The sequence below is a fragment of the Pinus tabuliformis genome, chromosome 2_2 (assembly GCF_031772625.1).
Source record: "Pinus tabuliformis cultivar Carrire ecotype Pingquan chromosome 2_2, CPIR1, whole genome shotgun sequence".
Lineage (NCBI taxonomy): Eukaryota > Viridiplantae > Streptophyta > Pinopsida > Pinales > Pinaceae > Pinus > Pinus tabuliformis.
The window spans coordinates 240198853-240226798 of record NC_142300.1 but is presented as its reverse complement, the minus strand read 5'-3'; positions in this window follow the sequence as shown (position 1 = coordinate 240226798).

The window sequence follows — 27946 nt, the reverse complement described above, 5'->3', positions numbered from 1 at the left end:
CAACAGCAAATAAAATTTCTCCTAAGATCAAAATCGACACTTACGATAGATCTAAATCCAAGGACGACAGTATGACTATTCTACTCTTTCAATAGAAAACTGTAAATGATGTAACAAACACACAAAGAACATCTACAGTCTTTTTGTACAAAGGAGGCAGAATTAAGGCAAAGAAAAGGGGTTTTTAAACAGACACACACTAATCACACGCTGCAAAATCAGAGATAAAACTGAAAAAATGAAGCAAAGAACCTCAGCTGCACAGGGCTAGGCTGATCAGCGCACCTATTACACAGATAAACTGAATTGCAGCGCAGGTAGCCCTCTCGGGAACTGCGTTGAAATGCAGATTCTCTTCACAGTGCCTGCGCTGGGGCAGAAACGAGACTTCTATCCGGGTTCTGGGTCACGGTTTGTAGTTTAATCTATGGATTTTGGCCGAGTAAAAGCAATCAGTAATGCACAATCAGAGGGTGGATTTAAACGAGGTCTAAGAGCTATCACAAAGGGTAATCAGATCATTTGTGAATCAGCTGTTCAAATCATAAACAAATCCAGTGAAAGGATTGAAATAGCAGGTGTCTACTTTGCATTCGATAATGGCAAATGCAGTTCGATTGCTACTTCTGTGTTTATGAAACAAACAACAAGAGAAACACAAACAAACTAACTAGACACGATCCCCAGCGGAGTCACCATTTTGTTAACGGGAAAAGTGTCTACTCAGAACGCCCCTATCCCACTAAGGTGTGACAGTACCTTAGAAACAAACAAGGAAAATGACTTTCGTATTCTTCTTTATGAACTATAAACAAAGAGGAATAGGATGAACCAACCTGTGTCTTGCGCTAGTCCTTTGATCCAATCTCTCTCCTCTTTGACAGCTTCCAGCTACCTACTCCCTTACTTGCCCAGCTTCACCAAGTTCCTGCAAGATCACAGAAGAGGAAAACTACACAAAGACATGGGTTTATATTCATAAATAGCTTAGGATCAGATTTAAGCTAAACATGCAAATATAACAAAACATCACTGATACACAAGCATGTAGGAGAAACTCAAATAGTTTTATTGATATAACAAGAAGGTCTAGGAGGAGTTACAATCAATGATTCCTGATCTAGCATCAACCCCCCAGCAAAGGAATCCCCTCTTCACCTCCAACAAAGCATAAATCACCCAATACACTGATCTCTATCTCAAAACCAACAAAAATTCTCTGCAATGTACAAAATTCTAGCCTCTGGATCTCTGGGATGAGGGATCCATATATAGATGTATGAAAAGAGGATGAGTCAGCTTATGATTTGACTAGTGGCTTCTCTCTGTCAATTCTTGCTTCCACTTGGAGACTGAGAGCCTCTTACTCATCCTTGGTCGAACTCAGTGAGGCAAGTGTCATTGGGGAAGATTCTGGAAGCTTCCATTTTCTGTCCACCTCACGGAATGACACTGCCATTTGTCATTTCCCACTCAGCGCACCCTGGTAGTGCATTTAGGTGCGTTGCAACGCACCTAGCTAGTGTACTGGGGTGCTATGCAACGCAGCTAGCTAGTGGAGCAGCTGAAATGATCCTGATTTGACTGATTCTGAGCAGTTTCTGGTGGAGAACTTCTGGGAGAAGCTGTAATTGGTTGACCTTGTTCCTCTAGGGGTAGGAACAACACTTTTAGGGACTTAGGATCCCTTGGTTTATGGACACTTCATGCTTAGAGCTGTAAGGCACAAAAATGTCTATAACAATTACCCCGGAAAATAAGCCTCTAAATTAGGTCCTTCTTCCAATCAATCTATCTTTCTCCTCTAAGTTGATGACGAGGTAATTTTTATGTATAAGAGATTCCCCCTAAAGTATGAGGTCAAAGATGAAGACGATGACTAAAATACTTTATAAATGTAGGAGAAGAGAGAGAGGATTAGAGCTTCGGGACCGAGAGACCTAAAAAAAGGCACATATGTCAAAAATATAAGACATGTGCGAGGTCGAACATTCCCATACTCAGTAGTTGTGTCAGAGTGATTTCTCAAAAAGAGGTATGACTTTCATGTCCACCGATAAGCACAATGTGTAAATTGTGTCATAATATGATCAATCTAACAAGTTGTCTCCAAAAAGAATATATGCAGCTTGGGAGAGGAAACAGGGCTGAGTGATGTAGGCCTCTACCTAAGGTCTTGGTTGCCACTTATCTAAACAACATATTTCTTCACATGTGAATAAAGGAGTTGAAGTCAAACATGTGAGAAATCATCTGATTACTAGTTAGTGATGAAAATTGTTAACAAACACGATGATGACCACCGATAAGGATGATGGTATCCAAGATGCACAGTACAATATAGCGAGTGTGAGAAGGATGTTGTTTCCTTGAGGGACCTTGACCCAGGTTCAACGTTAGGAAGGCAAGAAAATCCCTAAACTGTTGACCCTTTCGACATCAGTCCGCAGAGCGCGGGCTGAAGTCTCACCTGAAATAGTATGGGGGGATGTAGGAACCAAGTTTCCGCACCCTAAGATGGTTGTGATGCTAGTTTTCTACCTTAATCCATGCCTTCGCACAGATCGATAAGCCTTTAGGTCTTATCTATGTATTTCCTCCTCCATCTTTTAGGACCTCCACGAAGGTATCCATCTGTCCTTTGCGCAAACCTAAACAATGATTCAAGCACTTACACGCTTCTGTAACTAGGTTACTGCCTCGTTTCCTTAATTGTCTTAGTGGTTATCCAAATTTATCATGCAATTAAGATTATCCTCACATTAAAATATATTATTACTTGCATTTAAATAACAGATAGAAACAGATACATTCGCGTATCAATTTAACATTATAATGTAAGCACATAAATTAACATATCATAATCGGATGCAATAATCAGAGACGAAAAACAAAGTGATTCTAGAATACTTCTCTTTATCTATGATTCAAGTTCTTAGTATAGACTCTATGTGCCCTGCGCACACAGCTGCAGGGGTGTGCGCACTCAACTACAAACTTCCACCCTAGGCCTCTGTGCACTAAGCTTCAAAGCCTCTTCCTACACTAAGACTCTCACTCTTATCTCACCCAATCTTAATAGTGACTCATGAATTCTAACTTACTTACTGTACTTCTCTCTCTCCTTATATCTTCTAAGACTTCCCTTTTTATACAATCCCATGGTCCACGGACCATGGGTAGATCTCCAAAACTGACACAACTGATCTAGACTAAGGGTGGAAAACCATTTTAAATTTAGACATATTCGTGCTCTGTGACCACAAAATGCGGAGACTTTAGATTTCTTTACACAAAATTTGGGCCTTATGCCCCAAAACATGGGTTTTTAACCCCAAAATTGACCCCCAGGGGACCCATTCCCAACAGGCCCCCAACACAAACATGGTGACTCACCCTCAAGTCACTCAGCTGGACAAAAGATCTTGTTGTGAAGACCTCCCAGCTCGACTCGGACAACTGCTACCTAGGTAGAGCACTTCATTGCCACCTGCTTTAGCTCCTCAACCAACTATTCTGTCACTGGCCCTGCACTATCAGCTTGTATTTTCTATTGTGTCGCCTGCAAACTAACCAATTTCCCTTCAATTGAGGTAGTGATTGCATATGCTTCCTCTAGCCAAGGCCCTAATATGGGCTTCAATACTGTCTCTTTACGCTGAGCTACATCTACCTATTCCTTCAGTGGCTTATCCTCCTGCATCTTCGTGAGCTTCTGTGTGATGGAAACAGTTCGCGTTGTTGCCTTAACCATGTCATAGCACTGCTATAGTTCCCATGCTTCTTTCTCTAGCCTCTATACATTGGGGTCCTCTTGTAGGCTGGTGAGGACCTCGAGCGACTGCTCAAAAAGTGTCGTGCTATTTGTCACTGCGCTTGCTATCATTGCTACCACATCTGCCACAGCAGTCGCATGCTACTCCCTGAATTCCAGTGGAGTCAAAGCCTAGGCCTTCAATTGCAACTTTGCGATCTTTAGATTCAGCTCCAACTGAACCTTGGCCAACTCTGTGTGTGCATCGCGCACTCCCGCAGTGAGTTTTCGAACCCGCACATCGATGGGCTTAGCCTCAAGGATGTCCAGCTCTGGGACAATATGGAATGCTTCATCCACAACCTCAGTGAGGCACTGATTATTATTTGTGAGTTTAGTCACAAGTTTGATGGCGGAGTCTCGTTGTACAATCATCTGAGAATTGTTGACCTTTTTCTCACTAATCACCTGCAAAGCGTAGTGATCGTGGGCCCGAAGTTTGGTGATCACACCATCCTGCAAAAGGTAGAGCACTTCACTAGGAAGCACTGCCAGATTAAATCTCATGCCCTTGAGGGTGCTGACAGTGGGTCTATGAGCGTTAGTCGCCATCGTCAATGCTCCATCTGGCAGCACTATGGATTAGGCATCCCTAGCGCGCAACATCTCTATGACCTCTGAGGTGCTAATGGCCACACTGGTGGGTGCCATGATGGTCTGCATGTGTGAGGTGTGGATCTACAGGTCACGTAAACCCATCTGAATAGCGCCTAGTGCCTGTTGTTGTTGCTGCTGCTCGAACTGCTACAGTAGTTCTTCGGTGGTAGCCCACACCATATCCCCTATATCACTGAGATCCCTGTCTGTCAGGGTGATTGGATCCAAAGATGTCTTTCTCACTTTGGACTTCTTCCATGGCCCTATCTTTTTTGTACCCCTGGTGCATTTGATATCAAAAAAAGTCATCTCTGGGTCCACTCCTCCATGTTCTGTCTATTCATCCTCTTCTTCCTCTATCTCTGGTGAAGATGATTTCTCTCTATCAGAGCCACACTCCTCTCCTACTACCTGTCTGCCTGTCTCCTTCATGGAAATGCACTCTAGCTTAACATTAGCATCAGCCTCCTTTCTCCTTTTCACGGCCAACTACTCCATCTTCATCTTGGCTTCTTCCTTCTTCTACTACATGGTGGTCTTGTGTAGGGAATGGGATCCCCCAAAGGGCAGTTTTAGGGCTAAAAGCCCATTTTTGAGTCAAATTTGGTAATAAACTTGTAAACACTCCACATTTTGTGCTTGCAGAGCGCGAAGGTGTCATAAGTCATAAAGTGTTTTCTATCCTTATTTTCTTAAAGTAAAGTCAGATGTAAGAGATCTACCCATGGTCTGTGGACCATGGGATTGTATAAAAAGAGCTAAGCTTGAAGTAGTTTTAGAGACACACAATGTAAGAGAGTCATAGCTCTGAAGGAAGAAGTCTAAGTTTCGGGTTGTAGCATAGGTAGAGGATCTGCAACTGAGTGTGAAGAGGTCTAGGGTAGAAGTCTGCATCTGAGTGCACGGACCCCTACAGCTGTGTGCGCAGGGCAGATAGAGTCTATAATTACTTGGAAATATCAGTAAAGAAGAGTATTCTGCAATTTTGTGTCTTTGTTTCCGATTAATGAATCTTGTCAGTTTATGTATGAATTACCCTTTTAATGCTTACATGATGCGTGAATGAATGAAATTACATTAGATAACTGAATGTAATTAAGGATATTTGTTTACATAGTACTAACTGTGATTACTTAATGAGATAAGTAAGACACTTAGACTAGTTTAGGAATCTGCACGGTACACTGCCATAGCAGCATGGAAGTACTTAAGCCACAGGTTAGGGTTGCGCAAGGGGAAATCGTACCCTTTCACAAAGGTATTGAAGGGTGGAATAGATGGCTCATCTGGCAAGCCCTAGGGCAAAGTGACCTGTGCAAAGGCAGGAACAAGCAGAATAAATTGACATCACGACCATCTTAGGGTGCAGAAACTTGGTTCTAGTATCCCCTCATACTACTTCAGGTGAGACTTCGGTCCACGCTCAATGGGCTGATGTCGAAAGGGCTAGTAGTGTAGGTATTTGTTTGGCTAATTAACACTGAACTTGGATCAGGCCCCCTCAAGCCAACAAATGGTTCTGTTGCTGGGACCAGAATCTACATAAGAGATGTGTGATGTTGTATCACTGGAATCTGACTAAGAAAAAGATTGGAGAGTGGTTGGATAGCAAGATCCACAAATTCACGACGCATGAGAACAGAAACCCATGATTGACAAAGGAACAGTGGTTGGACAGGTACTTGTATACAGAGATACATGATATCTTTTTCTTCTCCTTTCTAGTTAAGCTATATGAGTGGATCATGAAGCTAGTAGATGGCCAGGGAAGGTGGAAAATTGATGGTCCTATTGTGTGGACCCCAGAGCTAGTGTGAAGGTTGGAAGCATCAGAGGATAAGATCGCCTGCACTGTCGATCATTGGCTCGATCGCCTCATAGGAGGATTTGTAACTAAATTTGTAGTCAACACCTCAGTGAGATACAATGAGGTGGAGGGGCACTTTTTCAAAGGACCACGATGTAAGTATGTGAAATCTTTGAATACCTAGATTAAAATGCTATTGTGCGATAACGGGTTATGCAGCTACCTTGATGTTCGAAGCTATGCAAAGCAGAAAAAATTATAGAATAGAAGGAAAAAAGGGTCCTGAATATAGTCCGTTGATTTCACCTTCGTGAGGTGATGAAGAAGGGTTAGCGCGGGTTTCTCCGCGAAGTGATATTCAGTTAATAAGTTAAGGATTCTCTTGAATACCACCTCTGCCCACACCATCTCCAACTTCACCACCATCATTTGCGACCTCACCCGTACCACCTCCGCCTCCACTATAATTCAGTATGGAAAATTCAGTGCAGCTTCCTTTATTCAAAGGCTAGGGAAATAATGACCTAGACCAATTTTGGTTCATTGTAAAAGCTGTATGGGAAGCTCAGGGCGTTACAGATGACAACATGAAGAACACGACATTGGTTAGTGCTCTACAGGATCGCGCACTAACCTAGTATATCAAGTACGCTAATGATAACCTAAATGCTTGTTATAGACATATTTGGGCACTGCAACCCCAATCACATATGTCCATAAACCAAGGGCTTCTAAACACCTAAAAGTGTTATTTCAAACCTTAAAGGATCAAGGTCAACTGATTACATCATTTCCCAGAAGTTCTCCCTGAAAAACTACTCAGAACTGGTCAAAACTTGACCATACAGACTGCTCAGTGCTAAGGGTGCGATGCATCTCATCTATTACACATGGGGGGTGCAATGCATATTGAAAATTCCTTCTGTAGCGTGTGATGAGCAAGAGCAGACAAATGGCAGAGGCAATTTTCTAGGTGGAAACTCAAAGAATCTTCTAGAAACTGCTCATATGACACTTGCCTCTCTGAATTAGCCCAGGGATGAGTAAGAGATCATGAAATCTCCAAGTGGAACCAAGAACTATCAGAGAAATGACACTAATCAAAATACCAGAAGCTGACTCACCCCCCTGCAAATATCTATATATGGATCCCTCATCCTAGAGATCCAAAGGCTGGAATTTTGTAATTTGTAAGGAAGTGCTGTTGGTTTCTCTTGGAGACATTGTATTGTTGGGTGATCTAGCTTTTCATGGGGTGAAGAGGGCTTTCATGCTGGGAGGATGGCACTGGATCAGACAATTTGGTTGTAATCCTCTCCTCTACTACTTCTATCAATAAAGCTATTTGATTTTTTCTCCATATGTGTGTATATCTCTGAATATTGTATTTGTGTATGCATTTGTATGATTAATATACATCTGATCCTATATTGTTTATGGTTATAGATCTCTATGCTTTGATGGTATTTTTCTGCTGTGACTCTATAGGTGTTCTTTGAAGCGGGACAAGTGAGAAAGGAATGGCGAAAGCTCTATCAAGGGAGAAAAGAAACAAGAAAGGTGGCAAGCGAAAGACTGAGGTTGGTACTTTCTGCTTCTCTCTCACCTATCTCTCATAAAGGAAAACACAAGTGACTTTAAATTGTTTGTTTCTAAGATAGCTACCTGTCTTAGTGGGACTAGCAACTCTCAATGGACACTAGTTTTCCCGATAACAAAATGGAAACTCCATTGGGGAGAGAATAGTTTGTTTATTTGTCTCTATTTGTTTGCTTTATAAACTACAGACGAAGCCTGAACTTAAGCCAGCTAGCCTTCAAACTGCTTTTGCTATGCAACTACAAAGTAGATCAAAGCTACTTCAGTCCATCTCTGGGTTTGTTTATGAACTGAACAACTGAATTGCAAACATCCTAAGTGGCCTGGTGGTAGCTCAAATAACCTCATTAGATCAGCCCCTATACTTTGTGTTTACTTCCTATCATTAGCTCAGCCTAAACCCCTGAACTTAGCTGCAAACTGTGAGAAAAAACCAAGCTCAGTCTCATCCCTGGACCATCGCACTGTCTCTCATTAGAAACCTGGATGCATCGCACTTCCCATGTGTTGTAGGTGAGATGCATCCCTGTTTCCCTGTGTTACAGGTGCGATGATTGAGTGAGACTATTTCTGCCTCCAGATTTTGGCTTTTTCTTCATTGTCTTCAGCTTTATTCAGTAGTTTTGCTGTCTATGATCAGTATATCACTGTTGAAACTCCCTTCCTTTGCTTTATTTAGCCTCCATTGATAAATAATTGTGAATGTTTTTTATGTGTTTTTCATCATTTACAGTTCTCCTTTGCAAATAGTAGCTTAATCGAACTATCATCTTTTGATTTGAAAGTGTTGCAAGTGTCGTTTTTAGTCAAAGAAAAGAGTGTTGTAAAGTCTTCCTCTTTCAGATAGTCAATTACACTTTTGCCATTGTATTTGATTCGAATCATCAATTCTTTGAAGTGTCGAAAGAATTTTTTTGAGTCAAAATTGAAAGTGTCGTCTTAGTCTTCCTTTCGTTTTTTGAAAAGAAATTGCTAAAGTGTCACTTTGAGGAAAGATAGTTCAAATATGTACATAGTTTTCTTTTTGTCATTCACACATTAAGGAAACTGAAAAAAATACATGCATTTGCATTTGCATTTAGACTGTGTGCAGAAATTGATTTAGGAAAGTGCATTTAGTGTGTGCTCTTTGCTCTATGTTGAAAGAATTTTACTTCTCTTTCCTTAGTAGCTAGGATTTTCATTGCTAAAAGAAAGTAAATGACTATTTATCATCTTAGATTGCATATTTAGGCATGGTATATCTACATCAAGCGGTGAACCTTAAAGGAAAACTTCTTAAGAATGATCAACTGTAAAACAATGAACATAAAAACACTTTGGAACCTAACGCACAACATCTAGAAGTCTAGGCTAGAGACGTATTCTGGTGTCGTAAAGCCTGGTAACTATCGTTTTCATCATAGGTTGGGTGATTCCTCCTCTTTGATATGACAAGTGCCAGTACAAACTTGTGCTCCCACGTATCATCAAGTATATATTGGGAGACCACAATAGGCTATATCCTTTATCCTTAGGAAGCTATGTCTACTGCCCTATCGATCGCAATGCACTGAACCCAACATTCAGGAAGAATGACTGCCGTACGTAAAAAGTATTCTGCAGTTTTGCGATTAGTTTGGTAATCCATATGTCTAGATTTCTAGAGTAGTCACTTTCATTCCTTTTTATAATTTTTAAAAGAAAAGGTCCATCTGAGCACTTGTCACTTCAAGCTCATTAAAAATCGAAGGCAACTAGAGTCACCTTTAGATTTTTCTCAACTCTTAAAAATTGAAAAAGCAAGTTGTGTCAAAGCGTCATAAAATTTATTTTAATCGGAATAACATCATTGTTCCCTTGTTGGTCTTAGGTTGAGAAAATGGAGTCCACCAATCAAGTATTTCCCCTTGGGGGGAGTCCTAGTCCTTTCTCTTCTTGGGGAGATGTTGATGCTCCACACATGGCTACATTGTCCCTTCTAGGACTCACAATTGGCCTGCTAGTATGGCTTTTCTCGACCTCTGTCGTTAAAAACACCGTAATTCCTCAGTAATCAAATCAGTAACCAGATGATACTAGAGTTACCCCCCAACCTTCTACTTCGTCTGTTTCTCCTTCTCCTTCTTCCTCTTCGCTTGGTGAAGCTAGTAAAACTAAGAACCAAGTAACTGAGAAGAAGAAGAAGAAAGGGAGGGAGAAGAAGAAGAAGAAGAAGAAGAAGAAGAAGAAGCCAACGACAAAAGGGGGCAACCGTGCATCGTCTGGTGAAAATCCACACAATGCACCATCCAAACCCAAATCTCCATTTGTCATTTGCAAAGGAGACCACATTCATCGAGATTGTCCTTGCATCCTATGGATCCTAAGGAACTAGTCTCCCCACTTGCACAATCCAGTGTCTTCAACCTCTGATGATCATGTTGAGAGTACACCGTCAACTAGTGAAAATGAAGTCAATGGACAGAAAGGAAAATCTATATTTCCTTGTAGATTGTGTGAAGGCGATCATGCCCTCCACTGTTGTCCTATCCTAGACGAAGCTAAAAGAGCCTTGGATAACCATCCTATGTCACCGTAGTGACTTCCTCCTGGATACAAGAAACTCTTGCCAAATCCATCACTAGTTGAAAATCTGACTGACACACCTCTATTCTTGGTTGAAGCATCTATCATTGAAGATAAACCCTCTAATTCCACACTGGATCAAAGTCAATAGGTCGAGACGGTAGTCGACCCAGTCTTGTCTTTAGAAGGTCCATCTTCAGATGATACATTCTCCAAAGAGAATGAGAACGACACTGTTCAAATTCTTTTTGTTAACGTAGAGTCAGATAAACATGGGCGAAATCTACCCGTTCCTTTACCACAGGAAGGAAGTTCATCAGAGATTCATCTGGCCATTTATTTGGTCCCTCCTCCAAGCAATCTAGTCGTTTCCTTCAATTGGAATCTACTAGCGAGACCTCGCTTACCATCTAATGTACCATTCCAGATCATAGTACAAGCTTACACAATGATCATGGCGGGCACTATCATAGATGAAGGGGCTTCTGTGAGTATCCTTTCCTCAACTGCTTAGAAAGTGCTTGGTTCGCCATCGCTTCTGCCTAAGATTCGAAATATGTTAGGCTTCAACAAAGGAACCAATCGACCATTAGGGATCCTTCCAAATTTTCCTATAACTTTGAGAAGGAAAACCATTTATCTGAACGTGATGGTAGTCCAAGGGCCATTAGATTACAATCTACTCCTTTGGCATGACTACATTTATAGCATGGGAGCTATTGTTTCCTCACTCTTTCGAGTGATGTGTTTTCCATATAAATACAAAATGGTCTAGCTCATAGACCAACTTTCATTCCCCTATTCAAACACAACTACTAGTCAAGTGCCATCCCTAACTGGTCTTTTTGCACAAGGAATGTCTCATTAATGTCTAGTTCATCCACCTGATGATCACGAGTGATTCAGTGAATGTGACTAAACCTAGGAGGCATGCACCCTGGTCTGATTCGACAGGAAAACGCCAGATATAAGATGTGTTTCCTCGTAGGATATATGACCAATTCGACACACCCGTCTGTTTAGGAAAATGGGATCAGTATGGAAATATCATTTCCTCGTCGAAGGTTATGTGATTGGAACTGACATCATTCACCTTTGTCCATTTCGATGGACAAAGCCAAGGAAGTGTTTTGTCTACTACACGGATGGAACAATCTTGCTAATGCAAGAACTTCCATATGGTAACCTAGAAACTTTACTGTTCTTTATACCTGGGGGCATGCAAACCTTTTTGTATGCAAGTGAAAAAAGACCAGCGTAACTCTAACCCCGTAGTTTTACTAACTTCAATTGCTTAAGTTAGGTGATTGGTCTGGTCAACCATTCACCTTTGTCGGGACCAACGGAAATGACAAAGTAAAGGAGATGTTTCCCACCGAGGAGCTATCCTACCTAACCTTAGTATTTCTTTAACCCCTAGGACAGTAGTTGGTTGTTCCTATCTTGCATACAAAAGGCTCTGGAGCAATGTTTCGCATGGGGCAAGCTCCCTAAAAGATGAACCTACTAATGAGAGACATCCTTATTATACGACTAGCACAAGAAAGCTTACACAAAGCTCAAGCTCATTAAAAAATAAACCTAGCAATGAAAATATGCTTCCCCAGAGTTCAAGCTCATTAAAAAATGAACCCACCTTTCATAAATAACCTTTGTGATCGCATTGCTATCATCTTTTGAGCCTTGGTCGTGTTCTTACCATCACCTCCACTTTTTAGCTGATCATATGCCTCCACTTGATTGTTTACCCTTTTGAGGAACAGCTACGATGAGTGATTATGTTAGCCACCTTCTTTACATTGCTATGAGTGAAAAGTTCCAAACTTACCTGGAACCAGCTGCTACCTGAAAATATCACTCGTTCCTCAAAAACGAGTCTCTTTTCAGCTCTTTATAGTCTCGTAAAATATAAAAAGATTGTCGAGCAATTGGCCTCTCCATCTCGTTAAAGTGATTGGAAGTGCCGTCCCTCCTCTATATTTTAATATTTTTGGACCTGAGGGATCATTACACAAAAAGATCGAGCGCTTGTATTTTTTGGCTTGCTAAAGTGATTGGAAAAGTCATCCCTTTCGTATTATTTTATACTTTTTTCAGACTTAAGGGATTATACTATGAAAAAGGAATACTAGAGTTTCCTTTTTGTCTCTTTTCAGAATCTCTAAAATTGAAAAGGACCGAGTTATCTTTGTCATGAAACTCGTTAAAACAATAGTGAAAAACTTGTCCATGCAAACAAGAGTGAGTTTCACTGTTGCTAGGCTTGCTAAAACATAGCGACAGGTTTGCCCGAAGGGAAAATTATAGAACAAGAATATGTTATCCTCCTCAAGCTTGAAAAAAATAAAGAGGTACTGGTCAACAATGATTGGGGAAAAAGGGAAGAAAACTTGAATAACTTCATTGGTAGCAGGTCACTCTTGAACATGACACTTTCACTCCATCACCATGATTGAGTCGGGTTGGGTTATTTCGTTCACCGGTCATATCACCATTGGTCCTTCATACCATCCATTTTTGGGGTTAACGCTACCAATCCATTTCAGTGTCACTGATATGTTCAAGAGAAGTCGCTGAGAGAATTCACCAACCTAGCTAATGCCTCATCCACTGCAATACCTTCACGCTTCATTTTTTCATGACCACCACCCTGAACCTTGGATCATCAGATTGTTTTCACCTCCACAAAATCATTTGCTCTGTTCTATGTTGTAGATGTGGGATTCATTAAGGCCCTCCTATGATGGGTCACTTCTTGTCGACATCAGCTCATTATCCAAGAAGTCAACTTAGGAACAACCCTTTCAGTACTTTGAAGCTTGCATGCCTCAATGGCAAGTTTCTTACTTCTGGCGAGAGGTTTACATCAATGGCCTTCGATCGAAAGATTTTACGTGGTGTTCAACATTGACTCATGTATTCACGCCACGTGAAGTGTACTGCAGTACATTGGGGGTCATTATCATTATTGGTGATTCCTCTCGTGCCTGTTAATAGCTTACATCATTGGCTGGTAATCAGGTGATGTATTTCCATGTTCGACATCAGAACATATTTTCACATGGATCGACTTGTACTTCGGGTGAATATTGAATGAGTTTGAAGACCCTAGATCTAGTTTCATCCATCTAGGCTATGATATATTCAGGAAAATAAAGACATCAAATGTACTCCATAGCTGCACAGATAATCATCCAAGCTAAGGGATGATGGCTCTACCAAAATCATCAGTCTGCCACAATAGATGATTGTCTGTCCTATGTACATGAAAATGAATTTATAAAAGCTGAGCATGGAAATGCCCACCTCAGCTAGATCATGAAAATATTATGAAGATAATGTATTGTATTGTATCTTATTACAGGTCACCTTCTAGTTTGAAAAAGCTCGGATCCTCATTATAAAGCATTTCACCCGACATCAGAAGATTTATGACCTCATGCTTTAGGGGGAAACTCTTATAGACATATTTGGGCATTGCAACCCCAATCAAATATGTACATAAAAGAAGGGCTTATAAACCCCTAAAAGTGTTGTTTCAAACCTTAAAGGATCAAGGTCAACTGATTACATCATTTCCCAGAAGTTCTCCCTGAAAAACTACTCAGAACTGGTCAAAACTGGACCATACAGACTGCTCAGTGCTAAGGGTGTGATGCATCTCACCTATTACACACGAGGGGTGTGATGCATACTGAAAATCCCTCCTGTAGGGTGCGATGAATGAGAGCAGAAAAATGGCAGAGGCAGTTTTCTAGGTGGAAACTCAGACAATCTTCTAGAAACTGCTCATATGACACTTGCCTCTCTGAACTCACCCAGGGATGAGTAAGACATCATGAAATCTCCAAGTAGAACCAAGAACTATCAGAGAAATGACACTAATCAAAATCCCAGAAGCTGACTCACCCCCCTGCAAATATCTATATATGGATCCCTCATCCTAGAGATCCAAAGGCTAGAATCTTGTAATTTGTAAGGAAGTGTTGTTGGTTTCTCTTTGAGACATTGTATTGTTGGGTGATCTAGCTTTTCATGAGGTGAAGAGGGCTTTCATGCTGTGAGGATGGCGTTGGATCAGACAGTTTGGTTGTAATCCTCTCTTCTACTACTTCTATCAATAAAGCTATTTGAGTTTTCCTCCATATGCTTGTATATCTTTGAATCTTGTATTTTGGTATGCATTTGTATGGTTAATATACATATGATCCTATATTTTTTATGGTTATAGATCTCTATGATTTGATGGTATTTTGTTGCTTTGACTCTACAGGTGTTCTTTGAAGCGGGACAAGTGAGAAAGGAGTGGCGAAAGCTCTATCGAGGGAGAGAGGAAACAAGCAAGGAGCCAAGCGAGAGACTGAGGTTGGTACTCTCTGCTTCTCTCTCATCTATCTCTCATAAAGGAAAACATAAGTAACTTTAAATTGTTTTTTTCTAAGATAGCTACCCGTCTTAGTGGGACCAGCAGCTCTGAATGGACACTAGTTTTCCCGATAACAATGTTGGAGTAGAAGATATCCAAAGAGCACAGAATAAATAATTGAGTAGGCCTAAATCTAAAGCACAGTCTATTGTGGGGTTCAAAGAAATCGCGATGCAAACAGATGAGACACCTTGGGAACTTGATCAGAGGTTGAAGTGTACAATCTGTGAAGCTAACATGAACTTAACAAATGGACATCATCGCGAGTGGTTTGTGGCTTCACTCCTACCACACTTAAGGGTTGCGCTGTCACAACAGAAGATAACGACTCAGGTGGAGGCCTTGGAGATTGCAATGAGACTACATGAGACCTCGATGTAAGAGCCAAATCTATGGGTTCAGTAGATCCATGTGCAGTTGAAAAATCCTTGCCTTGAGATGCAAAGCTTGAAGCAGGAAAGAATAGTTCAACCAAAGGTGTGTGAAGAGGTGTGGTGTCTAAAATGCAAGGGTCAGAGGCATGAAAAATACCATTGCCCGGTTTTTGCAAACTACCTGGCAGGAGGAGGGCCAATTCCTTTAAGGCTCGAAGCTTAAGCAGGACCAAGCACGGGGCCTACATTGTAGTGCGTTATATGTCAGGTAGCAGGAAAGCATACCACAAATAATTGTCACTTGTTGCAAAAGTTTGTACAGACATGGCAACAATTGCTATGTAAATTTTGTAGATCGGTAGGGCATGATGAACGCAACTCCAGAAGCTATGAGTTGATGATGGATAGAACACCCGCCTATAGGGTACAGGAAGAAACACAGCTGCCTAACCAGAGCATGGGGATGGCGCAGATAGGATTTCAGGGTCACAGACGAGGTCGAGGCAGAGGAGGACCTGGCAGCGGTCAGGGACAGTTGATTTCCAACAATTGCGAAGGACTAGGACATTATGCCCACGATTGAACTAACCCAACACGTTCGTAATGCAAGTATTGCACTCTGTTTTATCATGAAATGGAAGATTGTCCTACGCTGATAGCTAGGATACATGACAAAGGGGTGCTACCACCTCCACCAACTTAGAACCTGCATATGATGAGGCCTGATCTGCGTGAAGAGGATCCAAACATGAATATAGTGCTCTGAAGTGGAATCGCAATAGGAAATGACAAGGGGAAATAGCCAGAAGATAGTACATGGGTTCATAAAGCTCTGGTACAGGAGGCTGAGTTCAATTTGGAGCATGCACGTGAAACATTCATGGAAGCTAAGAAGAGCTTCACTGAAGCCTCCACCTCAGGAAGCAAGGATAAGCCTGGTCAGGAGATGGACCCTTCTATGCTTACAACTTTCCTGGAGACCTGTATGAAGTTACTACGCAATAGTAAGGTTATGAAGGGGTTACAAGAGCTTATAAATAGATGCGCTGAAAGCACCCCGAGTGAGTAGCATGTCGTTCAAAAGATAGGTAAGCATAAAACAAGGATGGGACGAGAGATGAGACTAACTGCGCAGATAAGAGAGTATGAGATGGATTAGGTTATCTTGGACCTAGGGTCAGATGAAAACGTCCTACCTAAATAGATGTGGGAGCGAATGGGGAGAATTGTGCTACAATGGTCTCCAGTTTAGCTAAGGATGGCGAATCAGAAGAAGATCATCCCCATGGGGTGGCTGCAGAGGGTGACTATAGATATTGAAGGTGCGAGTGCACTAGCTGATTTCGAAGTGGTAGAAATTGTGGATGAAAGCAACCCCTACTTTGCACTCTTTGGAATTGATTGGGCTATTGATATGAACGAAGTAATCAATCTAAAGAAGTGAAATATGATATTTGAGAAGAAATCGCTACGCATAATAGTACCCCTATATCCTGCTGAGGGATTGCGCTATACTAAACCAGTCCACGAATATCAGAGTGACGACAACATGGACTGTATCTATAATATAATAGCATCAAACCAAGATTGGGTGAATATAACAAAAAATGGATGAATTACATGGGATCACGAGAGTTCATGCACCTCAGACTCTGATGAAGAACTAGAGTGCTGGCAGAATTAGCTACATGAGGTGACTACACTGAGCTGCAACATGATGACCCAGTCACTGCATTGTGAGTCATCAGAGGTAATGAATCTGTCTACTTATGATGGACTTAATGATGTAGATATCTTTCTGCATCCATTTGAGAGGGAGGTACCATAAAAGAAGCCCTTCCAGGCATTGGACTGGGCACTACGCGCTACGCCCGCAAGGTGGTGGGGTACACACAAGCAAAGCTTTGATGATTGGCGTGAATGTAGGAAAATGATGAGAACTTGCTTTGGAAAGCTGAGGATGTGAATGAAAAACAAGTATGATGGGAAGGATGATCCATGCGCGCACTTAGCCAAATGGGCTCAGGCTTATGGAGATAAGCCCCAACCTGAATGGGTGCACTTGTTCTGTCATACCTTGGATATTGTCCCGATGAACAGGTATGTAGAAACAAAGTTTCACCATGGGACATCTGAATGGGATATTCTACGTGAAGGATGCATAATGACATTCAGTTTTGAAGACAGGTTTGACAGTATTGATGAAGCGTTACAAGAGGTTAAAGCAACAATCTTTAGGATATCGCAGGATCCTTTAGACCTAATTCAGCCTAAATGCGCTACTCAGCTGAATCACGCACTAGAATGTTATAATGTAACTGCTGAAGAAGAGGATGAGGATCCACAAAAAATTAACATCCCTGAAACGAAATGTCACCGCAAGGTTGAAGGACCACAGGTTGAGAATCCAGATATAACCGCGCCGCTGAAAATGGAACAAGTGAACATTAGTATGGAGGTAGAGCCCAAATTCATGAAGAATGGAGATTACTGGGACGACGTCGTGGTGGAGAAGGTCACTGAATTTCTCTGTGAATACCAGGATTTGTTTGCTACCAAGTTTACGGATCTAAAAGCGATAATTGGGGACCTAGGTGTTATGAAGATCACGTTGAAGCCCAATGCGAAGCTGGTTAAGCAAAGACCTTACCATCTCAATCCAAAGTATAAGGAAAAGTTTTGCTTAGAGCTAGGCAAGATGCTCGCAGTAGGCATTATTGAGCCTGTGGAAGAATTGGACTGGGTAAGCCCAATGGTGGTACAGGAGAAGAAGAAGAAGGATGAAATAAGGATATGCGTGGATCTCAGAAAGTTGAATGATGCTTTTGTACATGATCCTTTCCCAAATCTATTCACTGATGAAGTGTTGGACAATGTAGGTGGCCAGGAGGCATATTCCTTCACTGATGGGTTCTCAGGGTACCACCAAATCAAAATCACGCAAGAAGATAGGAGCAAGAAAACCTTCGCGACTGAGTGGGGTTGTTTTCAATATACCATAATGTCTTTTGGATTGAAAAATGCGCCTGCGATCTTCTCGCGCATAGTCATTGCTGTGTTCAAGGAATTTATTCATAAGTTCCTGGAGGTATACTTTGATGACTGGACTATGTTTGGGTTAGTAAAACTCCATGTAGCAATCCTATGCTTGATGTTGGATACCTGTCGAAGATATCAGATCGTGCTCAATTTGAAGAAGTTCTTGTTTTGTGTTCCTTTGGGACCCTACTAGGTCATGTGGTTTGCAGACAAGGATTGATGGTAGACCCCACAAAGATCACGGTGATACTAAACTTGGAAGCACCAAGGAGTGTTAAATAGTTGTGCGCTACCCTGGGACATATGGGATATTACAGAAAGTTTATCAAAGGCTATGCCCAAATCACCACGCCTATGGAGAAATTGTTGAAGAAGGATGTCACGTTCTGCTGGAATGAAGATTGTAAGAAGAGCCTGGATGTATTGAAAGAAAAGATGGTCACTGCACCGATCCTAGTCTTCCCAGATTAGAAGGAGTTCCATGTACATGTCGACACATCATGTATAGGGTTGGAAGTAGTACTGACACAAGTGGGTGGAGAAGACCTGGACCACCCTATCACGTTTGCAAGCAGAAGGTTATCTAAAGTAGAGAAGAACTATTCCACTACCGAGCGCAAAGAGTTATCCATGGTGTATGTGCTCCAGAAGTTTAGGAACTACTTGTTGGGAGGCCATTTTAAGATGTACACAGATCATTCCGCATTGAAGTACCTAGTCAATAAGCATGTGTTGGGGGGGAGAATCTACAAATGGTTGTTATTGTTCCAAGAATATGATTTTGAAGTGATTGTGAAGCCTAGATAATTGAATGTGGGACTAGACCATTTGTCGCACATCAGAACAGGGGAATAACCCACTAATTTGGAGGAAGGATTGCCTGACACACAGCTATTTGCAGTGCACATCTAGCAGAAGAAATAATTACTGTGCACACGAAAGATTTCTCTGTCATTGCTGGGAATCTATACAAAATGGGGTTTGATGAGATATTGCAATGATATGTGCCTGAGTTTTAAAGAAGCAACATTGTTGTGGATGTTCATGGGGGTTCCGCGAGAGGAAATTATGTAGGGAGAGCGACCGTGCAGAAGATTCTACATGTAGGGTTGTTGTGGCCAACCATCCATCAGGACTCAAAAGCATATTGCAAGGCGTGTGATGTATGTCAAAGGATTGTCAGGCCATTGTGGAGGGATGAGATGCCATTGAATCCATAGATGATGCTACAACCTTTTTGAGAAATGGGCGATAGATTTTGTGGGTCTTATTCAGGCCCAAGAAATGATGGGAGTGAAATACATTATCACCGTGATGAAATATTTGACTCATTGGGCAGAGGCATACCCTGTGAAGGATTGCACAGGCGCGACTACTGCGAAGTTCCTCTTTGAGCATCTATTGATGGGATTTGGCTGTCCAAAGATCTTGATGAGTGATCATGGTACATACTTTCTGAATGAGACGATCAACACGTTGACGGAGGAATTTCAGGTATATCACCAGAAGAGCACGCCTTATCACCCGTAGGCTAACGGGATGGTGAAAGCATTCAATAAAGTGCTCAAAAATGCACTGATCGAGGTTTGCAATGCTTAGAAAAGTGATTGGGACATATGCATACGTGTAGTATTATGGGCTTATTGAACAACATGCAAGAAGTTGACTAGACAAGCCCCCTTTAGGCTTGTCTATGGTGTTGAAGCTGTAATGCCTACGGAATATATTGTGCCTCATCTATGCATAGCGATGCTCATAGGTATGATGAATCACAGAGCCTTGGAGGAGAGGCTCACACAGTTGGATGAGTTTGAGAAAGAGAGATTTCTAGCTAGATTTCACCAACATGTCTAGAAGCAACACGAAAAGGGATGGCATGATCGACATATTAAGTTGCACACCTTTAAGGTAAATGACCTAGTTTTGTTATATGATAGTAAGTTTGATAAGTTTCCAAGGAATTTTAGGATGCACTGGTTAGGACTTTACGTCATTAAGGATATTACGGACGAAGGAGGGATATAGCTAGTCAAGTTGAATGGAGATACCTTCCTAGGAAAGGTGAATGACAGTCAACTGAAGCCATACACCGGTTGTCCAACCATGTGACTAAATGAAGGTAGCATAGTCTTAGCACTCTAGGCAACTGAAAGGAGGCACGAGACTACAAACTACACTGCCCGGGTTGGGGAGCTGTGTGATTGGAGGATGGTGCGAAGCAAGGAAGTGTCAAAGGGTTCGCGACAGTGCGGATGGGGTTGCACTACCAAGGGAGAAATTGCGCAGGTCAGCTGGAAAGTGATTGTTAAAGTCATTGTTCATGATTTGATGGTTGAAATGTGACCAAATGGAGCAGGTGGCCGACATTTAAGATGAAATTTATGGCTAAGATCCTTGAAAATTTACCTCGAATTTGGCATTAATGAACTGAATTTGGGGGGAATGGTCGGATTTGAATTCAAAATGCCCTATAAATTACAAGTGGTTGTCTAGAAGAAAACACTTGGAATTCTGAGAATTGAGTTGTTGAGCTCTTAGGCACCCATGAACCATGAATTATTCGAGGCTTTCAAGGAGACTCCCGAATTTGCAAACTTGCCAGATATGCCACAGGCACTATTAGAAAGCAGTATGTCGGCACCTGCAAAATTTATAAATACCAAACAAGTAGTAGAGGAGGCAGCACAGGAAATGGGAATAGAGGTAGAAGTAGCTGCTCCAGAGGTTGCCAAGGTGCTCACTAAAGTCCCTAAATCAGAACGCCGAGACCGAAGGTGACCCCCACTAAAGAAACCATGAAAGATAAGAAGGGCAAGCATCCTGCTATACCGGTGTGCGCATCACAATGGAGAAACCCACCAAAACCCACCACATAGGAGAAGGGAAAATCTATAAACTTAGAACCAGAGGAGGAAGATATTGAGGACATATTGATGGATGATGAGGATGTGGGAGTTGAAGTCGAGTAGGTCAAAGCCCAGGGTGTGGACCCTATTACTTGGTTGCCAGAGTATGTCCCTCCGTGCAACCCTATGACCAAGATACCAAAGGACGTTGATGAGAGCAAGACTCCCTTGCAAACCCCTCTGTCGCTGGACGAAATTGTTTTCGACAGACCGCGCTTGGCATGAGTACTGATGGACCTCTAAATTAGACATAAATTAAGGCCCATGCCTCTAATTTAAAACATAAATTAAGGCCTATGACTATCCTTCAACGCATTAAACCTCCTTTTTTGCATTAGATAATTTATTTTTAACTTTAATATATTCATTAGGAAGGTTTATGAATAATTGAATATTTGTGCTTAATATTATTTATGTTTTGTGGAACATTATGAGAATATTGGGCAGATTATGAAGATTTGGAGGAGGAGATAATTTAGGGACTTATCCCATACTACTGAAGGATCAATAATAAATAATAATTCAACAAGATATTATGGAATTATGGCACAAATTGTGGAACTCCAATGATTGAGAAAATCTAGGAATGTGTTCCCTGCCATTTAATGCAAATTCCTAGAATTGGGGACTAGATCCACTAATCAAGGGATTTTCGTGGGGAAAACTTCTTCCATTCATGTGGAATGATTCCTAATAATTTTGTATAAGTACCAAGTCGAATTTTCCTCTAGGGGAGATTTTTTCATTAGTGTTATTTTGGAGAGAGCTTGTATTTTTGCAGCTCCATTGTATTTTCTTGTAGGGATGTAATTCTATTGATGAAAAGAATGAAGATTGGTGTCATGTTCACCTTCCAAATCTTGTTCTCCTCCATAGGTATCTGATTTTCCTTGGTCTCGGTCATCCCAGGAGCCTCAGAGCCCTTTTGTATAATTTTCTTTCCTTATTTTCATTGCTTATTCACATGAATCTCTAGTTTTTATTTCTTTCTATTTCTGCATTCTGTATTAATGATTTCTTGTTGTAGGATTGAGTTAAATAGTTGATGTAATTCCTTTTGAAGGATAAAAAGAATTACTTCATCCTTGGAAAAGATTTGGAAGTTCATAATAATCATTGAGTTGCTTGGATTAGTCTTCTTATTCCCAAATCTAGATTGATGGACCTCCTTTTTAGCAAAGAACAGTAAATTTCTACTATTTTTCAGAGCATGCTAATGATCTCCAATTGAATTGATTCCACTTTCATTAGATCAAAAAGAATTCTAGTTCATAAAAAAAACTACCCCATTTCATTTTCACTTGATTTGGTTAGGCATTTTTTAGATTTACTAACTCACCAGTTCTCGAATTTCTAGATTTTTGACTAGTAATGTTTTTTATTTTTTTAGAATGGGTTAACATAGGTATTTTTGAGTGACTCCAATTGGAATAGGGACCTAAGACATCCTAGTTAATAAAAAATTGTCCCATCCAATTTGGATTTGATTTTCTTGGTCATTAAACCCTCACCAATTTCATCATTTCACAAGGAAACTTCTCCCAACGTTTTGAGAAAATCCATTCATCTCCCAACTTTGGTTTTAAATTCTAAGTGATCCTAGGAATTTTCCCACTCCATTCCACCCATCACACACCTTTCCTAGGCCTCCCATCACCTCCAAAACCTCACATTTTTCTTTCAGTTGTATCCTATAGGTTCACTGTAATTCCTACAGGATCATCCTGTAGGTTTTCCTGAAATGGCATGTTTTGAGGCCGAATCGAGAGAAAACCTCTAGGAAGTCACCAAAATCCTCCCAAGGGTATCCCACACCATCCAACCATCTCCTAACCCTTCCATCGTACCCCCAACATCCTTAATTTGTCTGCCACATCACCAAAGGAAATTAGTTTTCATACTTGATTTTGCATGAAATGACAAAAAGACAAAAACAGATTTATTTCAATCCCTTTATCTGCAGATTAGTGATGTTTAATGCTTCTTACTTCCATGCTTAGATAGTAGCATTTTGTTCATGATAATTTAGCATTATTTCAAAGCAGAGTTTCTTGGCAGTTAATTACGAAATGGTGTGATTTAGCATTGAATTTCCATCTCTTTCCTTGTACTTTCTTTCATGCAATAGGTTAAGGTTCCATTTCAAACATTTCATTTTCCACAATTAGTTTGGGATTTGACTTCTATACACTCATTCCATTACATCATGAGAACAAAGGAAGGACACAATGTATGTTACACATATAGTACTGACACCTCTCAAGTTTGTACAAACATTGGGTTGATAATTAAAGTCGGTAAGCTTGGGAGTTGTAGCATTCTTGTTGCAATACTGAGGCTCATCACTTTTTGGCACCGTTGTTGGGGAGGTGTCAAAGTATGCATTTTTTATTTCCTGATTGATTCATTTCTTTTTACTTTTTGAAAAAACAAAAAAATATATGCATTAGGCATATTTAATTTCAAAAGTAGAAAATTTCATTGCATTATAGTTTTCATTCAATCATAAAAACAAAAAAATCTCCAACACCAACCCATCCCCCCATTTGATCACATGGTGTAGTAATAGCCATATCACCTTTCACTTTTGCAGGTAGAAGAAGAAGATGGTGAAGAATGTAGAAGAAATTGATGGTGATGATGATAATGAGGAAGATCCTACTGGATTTCCCATTCAAGATACTGATGGAAGTGTGCACATGAAGAACATCCCTCCATCTTTTCTTCCAAAATTTCATGGTCTAAGGCCAGAAGATCCGGAAACCTTTCTCTTTGAATTTGAGATTATTTGTAGATCTTATGGTTACTTATTAAAAACTCTAGAATTGAGATTGTTTCCGACAACATTAAAGAATACATCTCTTAAATGGTTCATGAGTTTAGGGACTAATTCAATCAGATCATGGAATGATATGCAAAAGATACTCCTAGAAAAATATAAAGATCATGATCTTAAAGAATAAATCCTTAGAATGAATCAAACATTGGATGAGAGCCTTGAGGATCTAATAGAGAGGTTCATGTACAATGTTAAGAGGGGAAAACTACATTTAGGATTTAACACACTAAAAACCCTCTTACTTGGAACAATTAGGGATGAGTGGATTGGTCTCCTTAATCTCATGAGTAGAGGTGTTTTATATCAATTATCATTTGAGGAAATTTGTGAAACATGAAAACACATATCAAGAGGAAAAGAAAGAGTAGGTAGATCAACATCAAGATCAGCAAGTCAAGCTAAACTTGGAAATTTGTTTGATGACTTTAAAAGAGAAATTCTTAGCAATTTAACCAAACAAGTAGAAATGTTAAGAATAAAAAATGAGAAAAAAAAATATGTTTGTGTTGTCCATGCAAAATCACATGATGTTAAATTTTTCTCCTCATTACCAAGGTTGAAGGAAGTTCACCAAGAGGACAATGGAGCAAGTCAATTGCCAATGTAGCAATGTTATGTAGCTCCAAGAGGACCGTGGTAGCCTATTCAACCTGATATGATGCAACAACCTAATTCACAATTTCAAGCTTATGCACATCCACCTCAAAGTAATTGGAACACACCCTTTCCTTGGCAACATTGGCCATCTCAACCCCAAAACCAGTCTTGGAAAAAAGGTTGGCAAGGAACTTATGGGAGCCATACACAATATCCTTAGTATATTCTTCAATATCCTCCATATAGAAATCCATGTTATCCTTACCATTCACCTCCACCACAACCACAAGCTCATCCACATCCATCTCAAATATACACTCCCACATCCATCTCAAATATACACTCCCACTCAACTTCCTGTACCACAATTTCCAAACCCACACATTGAAGTAGCTCAGCCCACTTACAATGTTCAGATACAACACTTCCAAACAACTCCTCTTGAGCTCAATGGTATTCACCATAGCTCAGGAAGAGTATTGCAAAAAAGAGATTATATTGATATCATTGAAGGACTGCATCTAGAAGAAGAAGACTCAAAAGAGAAGATTAAAGAACCATGGGCTGCATTTGATGAAGAGAAGACATCAAAATCAGAGATCGAGAGAACTCCCTCATGGTTACCATCAAATCCTCCATGTATTCAAGAGATCAATCAACAAAAAGAGGAAGACTTGAAGGTCATGGTAGAAGAAGACATACAAGATGATCTAAATCAACAAGTGGACCAGAGGCATCACAACTATATTGAAATATGGTTCCAGACAGTCACTAAGTTGCAACATCACTCTCTTCCTCAACTATGCTTGATCCTTTCAAAGTCAAATCATTTGGTCTCTGAAATCCAGGTACATGTCAAAGCATACATTTCAAGCCTCCACATCATTTTGTCTGTCATCTTGATGTGCACATGGCTCCATTGGAAGTATTCTTATACTTGAAAGTGATTTTGTTTTTCAAGTAGGGTAGGGTAGAAGAAAAAATAAATTGAAAAATAAGAGAAAAATAGAAATCTAAGGTGAAAAACTCCTTGGAGGAACCTAAGATTGGCTCATTGATTGAAAACCTCCATGAGGCAGTCAATGGGTTAAAAAAAAAGAAAAAAAAAGAGATCCTAGGTGAAAACCTCCTTTGAGGCACTTAGGCATATGTACTAGTTGAAATCCTCATTTAGGTGTCTAGTAGACCTAGAAGAAAAAAAGAGAGAAAAAAATAAAAGAATCCTTGCTCCATGCATGCATGTACTCTCTAAAGAAACAAGAACAAGTTGGTACCAAAAGGAAAATTAGTCAAGCTTTGTCAAAAGAAGTCAAATTTTCACTTTCTCCTACTTCGCTCAAATGCTCCAACAAGGCCAAGGCCATGCCAATCCATCACCCTTATCTATTTTCACCATCCACCCATCATTCTCAAGCTTCTACGACTCATTTTCCTTGCTGTCCGAAAAAACTACAAGATGCTTTGTTTTACTACCAGATACAAAAATACATAGAGCATAAATTTGTTTTTTCCATAACTTGAAAACCATGCATCCATTAGCCAAGATGTTTCATGAGGAGATCCATATTGATGATGGTAACATGCTCAAGCAATTTCAGTGAATTCCCATGCACGGTTTCCAAGAAATTGACCTCCATCACCTTCAGCCATTTTTGCATTTTCTCAATATTCGTGCTTCTATTTAAAATGTTGTTTCATGGGGAGATGCATACGGATGATGGTAGCATGCCCAAGAAATTTCAGAAAATTCCAATGAATGGTTTCCAAGAAATCAACCTCCATCACCTTCAGCGATTTTTAGTTTTTCTCGAGATCTGTGTATCCATTGACAAAAGTTTCTCTATGTGGAGGTTCATAATGATGATGGAAACATGCTCAAAATGTTTTATCTCAATCCAATCTACCGTTTGGGAGATATGGACACAAGTCGCTATCCTGTAAACCTACAGGATACAGAACAACACCTACAGGATTGGTAGTGAGCAGTTTTAAAGGAGATCCAGAGGTAAAATTAGCTCCTCCAAAGCTTAGAAGCAGCACTAGGATCATCAACATCACCATCCAACACCTGCACATCAACATCAACTCAGCAACAGCATGCATGTCTCTCCAACAACCATCAGGTAGGTATAGGTATGAAATATTTTTGACCTCTTCTCTTGAGCATATTATAGTTATAAATTTGTTGTCAATGCATGAGAGATGAGGTTTTATAAGCGAAGGATGGGTCAAAAGTCTCAACCGCCTTCAACTAGTTGATTGCAGCTCACTCGTTCACTCATGCAATGTTGAAAAATCAAATTATGAAGGGTGATGATTTCAAGGAATTAGGACAACAATTAAAAGAAGAATTTTTTGCAAAGGCCAAGTCACCACAACACTCCAAGCCCTCCATCCAGTTCATATTCACTACCTATTCATCATTCATCCATCCCATTTCATTCTTGAAAAAAAGAAAAAGAAGAAAGAGAATCCTCTCCATTTTCATGAAATTTCCATTTGCAGGTCAGCAAGAAGGACGGTCAAAGAGCAAAGGAGGATGACAAAGAGACCCCTGTCACTCAAATTTTTATTTTACCACTCATTACCATTCATTCTTCCACCATTTCTGTCAATTTTTCCACTCCTTTACTTCAGTTTACAAAGGGACTATGTTTTCTACACGATGATCCTATAGGAATTACAGTGACCCAAAAATCCTATAGGAGGCAGTCCTAAGGCAAATAAATGGTGGAACAAGGTAGAAGAATGTTGATAAGGGTGTGGAAGACCTTGCCAAACTGAAAAAATAATCAAGAACCATCTTGAATAAGGGGAAGAAGGAAAACTAATGGTTTGAGGAAACAAGGATTTTTCTTTGCACAAATATGTTTTTTGGCTTGTCCTTGCAGAAATTACAGCCAAGATTCTTAATGCACAAGAGAAAGGCCACTAGGGCCATGGATGAGGCACAATGAGGTCACTAGGTTGCTGAGAGGATAAGCAACACTTTTAACAAGGGGAGTATGATGGGCCTCTAAATTAGACATAAATTAAGGCACGTGCCTCTAATTTAAAACATAAATTAAGGCCTATGACCATCCTTCAGCACATTAAACCTCTCTTTTTGCATTAGATAATTTATTTTTAATTTTAATATATTCATTGGGAAGGTTTATGAATAATTGAATATTTGTGCCTAATCTTATTTATTTTTTGTGAAATATTATGAGAATATGGGGAAGATTATGAAGAGTTGGAGGAGGAGATAATTTAGAGACTTACCCCATACTACTGAAGGATCAATAATAAATAATAAGTCAACAAGATATTATGGAATTATGGCACAAATTTTGGAAATGTTAAAATTCATAACTAGGGCCAACTTCATGTCGGTCATCTTATTCATGCCTGATAATATG